Raw genomic sequence first — 10,835 nt, 5'->3', positions numbered from 1 at the left:
CATACGGCCCATCCACTCCAGGATCTGGACGTAACATAATCATTGTCGGTAATTATCTAGAAGAACGGCAACCTCACCGATGACTTTGACCTTAACATATGTGGTCAAGGTCATGATCCTGAGTAACCTCGAAAAAGTTTTATTTGGCGGTCTTTGTTTGTTAAAAAGTTGTGAGCAATTAAAGTTCACGCAAAGCAAGGTCCATTTCCAAGCAAAATTTAGTTTTAAATTAATTTAAAATTATTTTAAATACATTTAATACAATTAAAAAATATCACAAATGTATGTGTACACACACACACACACACACACACGCCGGGGGTGCTAGGGGGGCCTTCGGCCCCCCTCCCGCAACCACCCCGCCGGTAGGGGACGCATTGCGAAGAGTTCAATCACAATGGATATATGCTGTAAGTTGTAAAGCAAGATCCACTTTGCCTACCGGCGGGGTGGTTGCGGGAGGGGGGGCCGAAGGCCCCCTTTGCACCCCCCCCCCTGTGTGTGTGTGTGTACACATACATTTGTGATATTTTTTAATTATATATTAAATTGTATTAAATTCTATATAAATTTAAATTGTTTACCTTTTTTTTTATTTACCTTTAATTTGCCTTTTTTTGCGTTTTTCTTTACGTTTATTCACGTTTATAACTTTCAACGCGACAAGAGGTCTGTTATTGTACATGGTGTCCGAAAATTATGTGAAATTCGTAAAACTTCTTTTGTTTATAACTTTTTAATAAACAACGAGCGACGGCTAAAATCTTTTGCATGTTACTCAGGACCTTGATAACATATGTCAAGTTGAAGCTCCTCGGAGGTGAGTCTCCTAATATCAACCTTTACCATCTTGACATCATCATGTCTCGGAGAGCGATCCGCCCATTGCTTCGCCGCGCGCCTAGTATAAGATTACAGTGGGACGACTCTCGTCGCCGCGAAAGCAACCTGTTTTGTTTATAAAACGTGTTCCGAATATCCGCGAAGAAACATGTCCCGACGCGTTAGTCAGCCTCAAAATCCAATCCTCTTCAAAGGAATACCGCTGTTTATATTGTTTATAAATTCGCGCGACACGTAATTCAATGAGAGAGAGATAAGGATACGTCGAACGGAAAAAATCTAGAATTACTTATATTGGGGGTGAGGGGGTGAGGGGGTACCGCGAGAGCTGTTACTTATATTGGGGGTGAGGGGGGGAGTACCGCGAGAGCTATTTTGTTTGCGAAAACATGTCCCGACGCGTTAGGGTATGTAATACAATATTGCTTAAGGAGAATACCGCTGTTTATATTGTTTATCAACCGGGTATATAATATAATATTACTTATACTTGCGATAAAACATCCAACACCCGCCCCGCAGCCCCCGCGCCTCCGAAATCCCCCCCGCCCCGCGCTCCCCTCGGAGGACCTGCGTTAGAACCGGCCTAGTATCAATTACTATTCGTATTAATATTATGAATTTAAATCAAAATTTTCTTTTCTTATACTGCATTAATATATACATATGTATGTAACACATCCACCCATGTCCCTCTCCCTTCCCACACGCACATATATTACACAATCATCCATACATGTGTATATACAGAGATGGATACACATAATAACGCATTTATTATAATTTCGTTAATTTAATCAAGTATAAAAATAAAATTTACCTGCAGAAATACTGTAAAAGTAAGCAGCATAGGAAAAAAGTAATACCATACATCATTACTTTTGAAAACACAATCGATGAATCAGTTGGTACTTCGTTTTCCACATCATCCTCATTATGAGTCCATATGTTATCGTTGTCATATTCTTCATTGAAATTAGTATATTTATCATTATTTGTGTCACATGTATAGACTAAAAAGTAATTCATATTAATAATTTAATTTATAAATTAGAGGTGACTCTATTGTAATTAATTTATCAACATTGTTTTTTTCATTTCACAAAAGAATATAAATTTAATATTATTAATAAAACGGAAATTATTGGTACATTATTGGAACATTAATCTTTTTACAAAAAATAATATATAGTTATTATATGTAGTCATTATTAATTTAGCTTATTAACAATTAACGTATATATACTCATATATACGTTAATTGTTAATATATACGTATATACATTATTAGTAAAAGTGTATCCATGTGTGTAATAATAAGTCTGTATTATGCGCGGTCATGCACGTTACTTTTTCTCTGTATAGATTTAGAATATATATTTTTCTATAGCTATTATTTAATAAATTGTTTTATATTCTTTATATGTATAAATATTCTTTATATGTATAAATTGTTTTATATTCTTTACATGTATAAATATTAAAAGAAAGAGAAAAAGAGAAAAGTAAAATCACACAATCATTAAGTCATTATTCTATCTTTTAAATGAGTGCTTTTGGTTAGAAGTATAAACTAAATAAATCTGATTTATATTATACAAATATTATACAAATATTATTATACAAATTATTATACAAGTTATTATACAAATGATTATCCTTCTTGGTACGTATGAGATAAAGACAATAAAAGTCATTAATAAGTATATTGAGCTTAATATATTCCTTACGATTTCCTTTATTCTAGCAACAGGCATCGCGGATAATTATTTAGCGTGTTTATTCTTAAACTTCAATAATAATTGAGATTGCAATCTTATCTAAACTTTCTTACTCGGTTTCCGTTAGCAATATATCACGATGCTATATCAATTCTAAACAAAAAATTTATTTAATATATATTTTTTCCCATGCTTGTCGGATAACACAGATTTGAAACGAAACAGAAAATAAATTGTTTAACCGAAATCACATTAAAAGAGATTTTTATGATAAAATGGAAAAAAATAATAAAAATTAATATATAACATATTTTTATATTAATATATAAAAATAATAAAAAATAGTTGTGATTACAAATGTTAAAGAAAAAATGCAATTTGGTTTTAATTACTTAAAATATGTTTACTAATATTTCTATCATATATATTTTAATTCAAAATATAAATAAGTTTAAAATATTTGTAATCAGATAGTGTAATATGTTGTAATGTGTAGTGTAATAATTTGTATATAATAATGTTAAAATACATAAAGAACGGGTGTCTGTATAGCCTATATCTCTCGAGAATTTTGATTGAATTGACGTTACATAATAGTTCGAACACATTTGATACATTGAAATTTATAATAGTTCAAATGAATTGAACGGTACAACAAATTATAACGATGACATGGTAATTTTATTCTAACAAAACTTAACAACAAGAATAGTGTAAAAAAAATAGTATATATATTTCTTGATATTTCTTGAATCATATAAATTTCGTTTACTTTAAAAAAATTATATAAATCATTAATAATAAAAAAAATTAAATTTAAATTGTGTTATAACTTCTTAACGTATCTTAATAATAATTGAATAAATTTCAAAAATTAACGATTGTATCAATTGTAAATTATTTCTTTTTATAAGAAGTACAACTGAATCAAACGGATTCTATAATCATAATCGTCAACGTACGAGAAACATTATCATGACAAATAAACTGCTGTTTCTATGGCTGATCGTACCACTTAGTATAAGCCAGAATTTAAGTCTCTCGGCAATGGTTTTCCCGCTCTGGTAATTATTGATATTAGTTTTGAAAAGAAATCACGCGGGGGGGGGGGGGGGGCGAAAGCTCGAGAATTACATCATCTTTATGTAATCCTCATGTCGATCTTAATAATTAAAAAAAAAATAAAATATAAAATCTTATTGTTCAAATAACGGGTTCTGCAAATCGAGTTTATAAAAATATATATGAGCTGTCCACAGGCTCAAAGATTAACTCCATTTGTTGAATTTTTTTAAATTTTAGTGCTAAAGCACTTAATTGATCATACAATGCTAGATTAATATGATGATTCTCATAGTATGTAAAGCAAATAATAGAGATATAAGAATTTGTTTGCTTCAATCAAAATGTTTGAAATCGCAGAAGGGCAAATACTAATGTAAGAATAAAGTTAGATTACAGTTTCGCACACATGCACAATTATAAATTCATAATATTCAACATCGTTTCTGTAATTTCCACTGATTGTATAACCGAGACATTCTCAGTTTCATGAATTTCCTGATAATTAATTAGATCTAATATATCGTTTCACATGTATCCAGAGAATCTTTAAGTTTATATTATATTATGTCGATTAGAATATAATCTATAATAATAGGATTTATATAAATTACAACGGCGTATATCAGCATATATCATTAATATTTAATTTTAAATAGCGATGGAAATTGTTAGATAGTTTGATATCAAATCTTATTGGATTTTTAATCAATTCTTTTGCTTATTGAATGCATTTGAAACGTATTTTACATACATTCTTTACATTTATTCTCGCGCAAACATTTTTCATAAATTTCAGGATCACGAAAATAATTTAACAATCTTAATTATCACCTGAATTCACGTTAAGAAATATTTGTCAAATGAAAGAATTCGAAATATCGACTCAAGAATGAATAACTGGAAGTACATGATCACGTTCGTGTATTAAGCGACATATTGAACCGAAACATCTCTTTGATCTCTCTCGGGGAACTAAAACGATGGGAAAATCCTCGGCGCGCAATTTCACGTCAGAAAAGACATGCCTCCTTCGAGGATGCGTATCAAATATCTGGTATCTTCTCCTCAATGATTATTTGTGAACAATACCTTAACGTAGAGCTCGCTTCTAGTTATCACGATCGGTCTAAGCACCTGTGGTCAAAGCTGGGATAGAAGAAGCCACAGACGACGCAGCAAAAGTGACGACGACGACGACGACGACGACGATAAAAACGAAGTGTCTACGTTTTTGGTCACATGCGTTCGAAAATTGAAAGCGCTATGAATACTGTGTCGACTTTATCGGGTTGTACACATTATCATACCGAGGTCACGACATGTTTGTTTTGCTTTCCTCTTTCTCTTCTTCTCTCGAATCTTCTCTTCCGGCTCGCTTCGTTTCTCGGAGATCCGCGGGAGAATTTCAAATCTTCATGCCCACGAGCTATATAAAGTTCGTGTCACGCGATTTATTTCGCGAGAACCTCTGGCTGCGACCTTTCTCCAGACAAGCGATCCGGTTCGGGTCCACCAGGTAAGAGTGAGTTCTCGCGAAGGTCTACTCTCTATATAAACGATGACACTGCTGCCGAACATTGTTAATTTTATTTGCTTAAAAATCTAATAAAGTAATTTTTTGTCATTTACTATAACACCACAATTGATACAATAAAAGATTACGATATTATCTCTGATTTTTATACTAGTATGATGACATAAATATATGAGATCATCTAATTTAAATACTTTTATCCTTCTTATATTTTCTACATCTTTATAAAAACTTAAAAATGTTTTCATGTTATATGCAAATTATTACAAAAACTTTAATGATGTATGATTTTTTATATATAATAAAAGATCATGTTTACCACTTTTGACATAAGAAGCATGAGAGAAATGGGGTAAGAACTGTTATCAACGGTTTTATTTTCATTTTAGCACCAAATAAATATGTCACATCGAGTCAAGGTGTGTGTAATTGAGGAAATATATATTCTCTGTCCATCTTCTTTTTCAAGAGAAAATATTCTTCCTCTCTGTTTTTCTTTTTTTTCTCCAGATATCAATACGTTTGTAATGCATAAAACCAATGACAGTCCGGATGAAATAACAAATATTGTTACGAACTATTCATAAAATGGCACAAAATACACAACCGTATGTACATATATTTAAAATTAAAATATAGTAATATATCTTTTCGGTTTCTTTCGATCGCCTTCATATTTCTGTTTTTCTCATTCTTATGTCCTTTCGACACCAGACTCGATTTTTTATAATAATTCTTTCTCTCTTTTTCTCTCATATCAAAATAAACAATCTATATCAACGTAATATTATATCTTTCCTTTCTTTTTTCTATTTCTCGCAGGCATACATTTCCTTTTTATACATTAATTACATCTTCAACAAGTTTTCAACTTTAAGATATTTATAAAATTCATATAAGGATTCGCAATATACAAAATAATAAAGTTCCGGTATATATAAATCTAAGATTTTGTATTCCAGATTTTGTATTCGTAATTATCGTTGTCATATATTTGTTAAATTATTTTCTTAGAATCATTGGAAATTATTCCATACTCGGAGAAAATGCAATATTTTTAAAAACTTCGTAATTTTATAATTTGTTGTAATGAGACAAATATATTTTTTTGTATATCACAAAATATAATAGTTTGAAAGGAGAATAGCATCTCTATAAATTTATTTATATTTATCCTCTAGACTTAAAAAAGTAATCAACGATAAATTTAAACATATTAGAAAATTTATTTTAGAAATTCTAAGATGGAACAAATAAAATAATAAATATAATACATTGAATATAATATTTCATAATATATTATATTTTATTATAATATTATATTTATATTAATATAATATAATATTAGATTTAATTTTCTTGAATGGAAAAGAAACAATGTTAGATGAAAAATAACATTTTTAAATCAAAGATTATAATTTTCTTAAAGTATAATTAAATAATTATATATTCTTGAGGTGACAATTACAATATTAAAATAAAACTATAATATTATTGAAATTTAAAATTATTAAATTCTAAGAAGATTATAAATTGTTACGTATATACGAAACAATGAACGCGTTAGTTTAAGTATATAAGTTTTAATTTGATACTTATTTTTTTTGTACAGCAGATATTCTTCATAGATTTAAAGATATCCACGAATATATGAAAAATAGCTATTATAGATGCTGTAGATATCCAAATGTCCGCAATTCGAAGTTTCATAAATATCTACAAAATATGTAAACCAATATCCTGTAAATATCTGTACAACATTCAGTGGATATTTATCATATATAGATACATTTTTTATTACGTATATATTGATATTTATTTTTGGATGAATATTCATTTAATGTTCTGTATATAGATACATATATGATGGAATTAAAAAATAATTAACCGTCTGCAGTTAATTATATGGAGCTCTGGAGCTCCTTGCAAAAGGAGCTAGCCTTTGTTAGAGGAGATGCGGCTATAATAGTCCGCGCTCTTTGACCGATAAGCCGTGATTCGTGGGACCTGTGCCGCGGCCTTATATTACTATCTTACAATTAGATGAATTCCACTTTCGAGTTAGGCGTTTTCCTTTTCGCCACCAAGCGGCGAGGCGTGAAGCTCGTAAGTATATAAATATTGCTATATAATACAATTAAAGAATAATGAAATTAAATCAATCAAATCTTTGAAAATGTCTAATTTAATCGACTTTTCGTTTTGCCGAAAGGCGACTTTTAATTTTCTAAAAATGGTCGACCTTAAGTTGACTCATAATCGATAGTTAAAGTCGACAATAAACCGTATTAGAAATAGTTGACTAAACGTCGACTTAAAAAGACGACTTCAAGTTGACTAAAAAATGTCGACTATCAGCCGACAAATAGCCATTCGTGCTGTGTGGGTATCCAAATGCCCGCAATTCGAGGTTTCATAAATATCTACAGGATATGTAAACCAATATCTTGTAAATATCTGTACAACATTCAGTGGATATTTGTTATACAGGGTAGGGCAAAAGTTCCGGAACGGCTAAATATTTCAGAAAATGTTAATTTTTTGAAAAAATGGTTTAGACAGAAAAAAATGGCTTAAAAAAGTCTATTAGCTGATGGTATTTATTTGACCTTGGGGTGACCTTGAAAAGCGCGGTCAAGGTCACCATAAAAATCTTAAACGGCAACCCCTATTTTTTATTACATATTCTTATAGCTGAGGTCGAGAGCTTTCCAAAACACTATAATTAAATATTTTTTCATCAAGTACTTTCCGAGTTATAAGGCTTGAAATAATTTCTTAATTTTACATAAACCGTAAAATATCTTGTAAAATATTTATTTTTCTATTATCTTACCTTAATACTTTTATGTACAAAATAATGAGAGGAATCAATTGGTGTAAAGAAAACACAGTTATTTTTAAGAAAAAATATGTAATTGTTAATTGATTTTTCTTTTTCTTCGAAACTTTGATCGATTTGATTTTTCTTCGAAACAACTGTTTTCTTTACACTAATTGATTCCTCTCATTATTTTGTACATAAAAGTATTAAGGTAAGGTAATCGAAAAATGAATATTTTACAAGATATTTTACGGTTTATGTAAAATTAAGAAATTATTTCAAGCCTTATAACTCGGAAAGTACTTAATAAACACTAACTTAATTATAGTGTTTTGGAAAGCTCTCGAGATAAGCTACAAGAATATGTAATAAAAAATAGACAGTTCCATTTAAAAAATTGAATGTGACCTTCACGTAACCTTCAAGTAACTATTCAAAGTCAAATTAATGACACCATCTTATGTCCCCCTTGAAACCATACAACTTTTGTCTGAAACATTTTTGCTGAAAATGCTTCGTTAAAGAATTATCGAGGTGCGTTTTTTAAAATGGGACACCCTGTATACAATATATATATATACAGGGTGCGCCAAAAGTCTGGATACACCTAAATATCTCACAAACGGTGCATTTTAGAAAAAAATGTTTCAGGCAAAAGTTGTATGGTTTCAAGGGGGACATAAGATGATACCATTGGTTTGACCTTGAAGAGTCATTTGAAGGTCACGTGAAGGTCACTTCAATTTTTTTAAACGGAATATACCCTATATATTTTTGCAGATTCTTGTAGCTTATCTCGAGAGCTTTCCAAAACACTATAATTAAGTACCTTTTCGTTAAGTACTTTTTGAGTTATGAGGCTTGAAATAATTTCTTAATTTTACATAAACCGTAAAATATCTTGTAAAATATTTATTTTTCGATTATTTTACCTTAATACTTTTACGTACAAAATAATGAGAGGAATCAATTGGTGCAAAGAAAACACATAGTTGTTTTGAAGAAAAAATATGTAATTTGCAATTAACAATTCCATATTTTTTCTTCAAAACAACTATGTGTTTTCTTTGCACCAATTGATTCCTCTCATTATTTTGTACGTAAAAGTATTAAGGTAAAATAATCGAAAAATAAATATTTTACAAGATATTTTACGGTTTATGTAAAATTAAGAAATTATTTCAAGCCTCATAACTCAAAAAGTACTTAACGAAAAGGTACTTAATTATAGTGTTTTGGAAAGCTCTCGAGATAAGCTACAAGAGTGTGCAAAAATATATAGGGTGTTCCATTTAAAAAAATTGAAGTGACCTTCACGTGACCTTCAAATGACTCTTCAAGGTCAAACCAATGGTACAGTCTTATGGCCCCCTCGAAACCAAACAACTTTTGCTTGAAACATTTTTTTCTAAAATGCACCGTTTGTGAGATATTTAGGTGTATCCAGACTTTTGGCGCACCCTGTATATATATATATATGTAATAAATGTATAATAATTATTAAAATTTATCACTAAGAAGAAAATTAAAGTTATTTCCAAATATACTTTACCATTAAGATATCCTCCATCTATGTTTTGCGGTATGTAATGATTAATATAATTTATTGCACAAGATTGCAATCGTCTTGTTTTCCAAAATAGTCTTGCAAAAAATTCTTGATAAAGGCCTGATCTAAATCTTAAATTTTTTCTATAACTTGCTTTCTTATTTAGGATGAAATCACACCCCAGTGAGCATTATTGAGAGGAAGAAGTCTTTAAGAGGACTTTCTAAAGACTTCATTAATTTCTCTCAAAAATGATATCAATAAGTTATCTTTTTTGCAAGATATCTTTGAAAAGACCTCTTTAAGAGGAATTTTTTAAAATCTCATTTATTTCTCTTGGAAATGATATCAATAAATGTATCTATTTGCAAACTGTCTTTTAAAAGAGCTCTTTATGATATCTATTTATAGATGGCTCTAGAGTCTTAGAAGGAAGAGCTCTTTAAGAGGTCTTTTCAAATATCTCATTAATTTCTCTTGAAAATGTTATCAGTAAATAATCATTTCGCAAGATGTTTCTCAAAAACCACATAACCTATAATCAATCTACCGCATGTGAATGGACCAGAGAGATTATTTATTATATTGTGGAGAAAAAGATTTGTGTGAGTCAAGAAATTGACAAAAATAGAAGATGCGGAACAGCATGTGAGAAATGCATTAAAACTAATCGTAACTGATCTTTTAGCCTACAAACTGTCATGGACAGGACAGAAAAACACGATTGAAACAAGATGCATGAAATTTGTTGACGTTATTATCGGTATGATCTTATTGTCTCAAACTTTTAAATTAGTCCGAATTATATACATTACAAACACATACGATAATACATCACTAATAGCGACTTGAACCTGATTTTTCAACACTGGCATCTAATGCTCTAGAATTTTAACAGAAACACTCAGTGAACATTGTAGAGCATTGGCATAAAATTTACATATATTTAGTGATACTATACACATGCAGCAGGAGCATATTATTCTGTACACTAACTAATATGAATAACAAAATAACTGAATCAATGAATATATATATATATATATATATATATATATATATATATATATATTATTGAGTATATTCTTTCAAATAATAAAATATGTAAAAATATTATAAATAAAAAATTCCTAAGCCATATCTGACTACGCATTGAAGATTAAGATTCAAGATTAAAGTTGAAATTAAAGTCCATATCAGATTACGCCTACGCATTGAAAATTTAAGATTAAAGTTGAAATTTGACTAATCAGGACAAAGAAACTTTAGTTCCTTTTGTTCTGATTTGTCAAATTCCAA

The sequence above is a fragment of the Camponotus vicinus genome, unplaced genomic scaffold, assembly GCF_025532165.1.
Source record: "Camponotus vicinus isolate PSW18456_S1 unplaced genomic scaffold, iyCamVici1.0 SCAF_12, whole genome shotgun sequence".
Lineage (NCBI taxonomy): Eukaryota > Metazoa > Arthropoda > Insecta > Hymenoptera > Formicidae > Camponotus > Camponotus vicinus.
The sequence above is the reverse complement of the archived record's forward strand: the minus strand, read 5'-3'. Positions refer to the sequence as shown.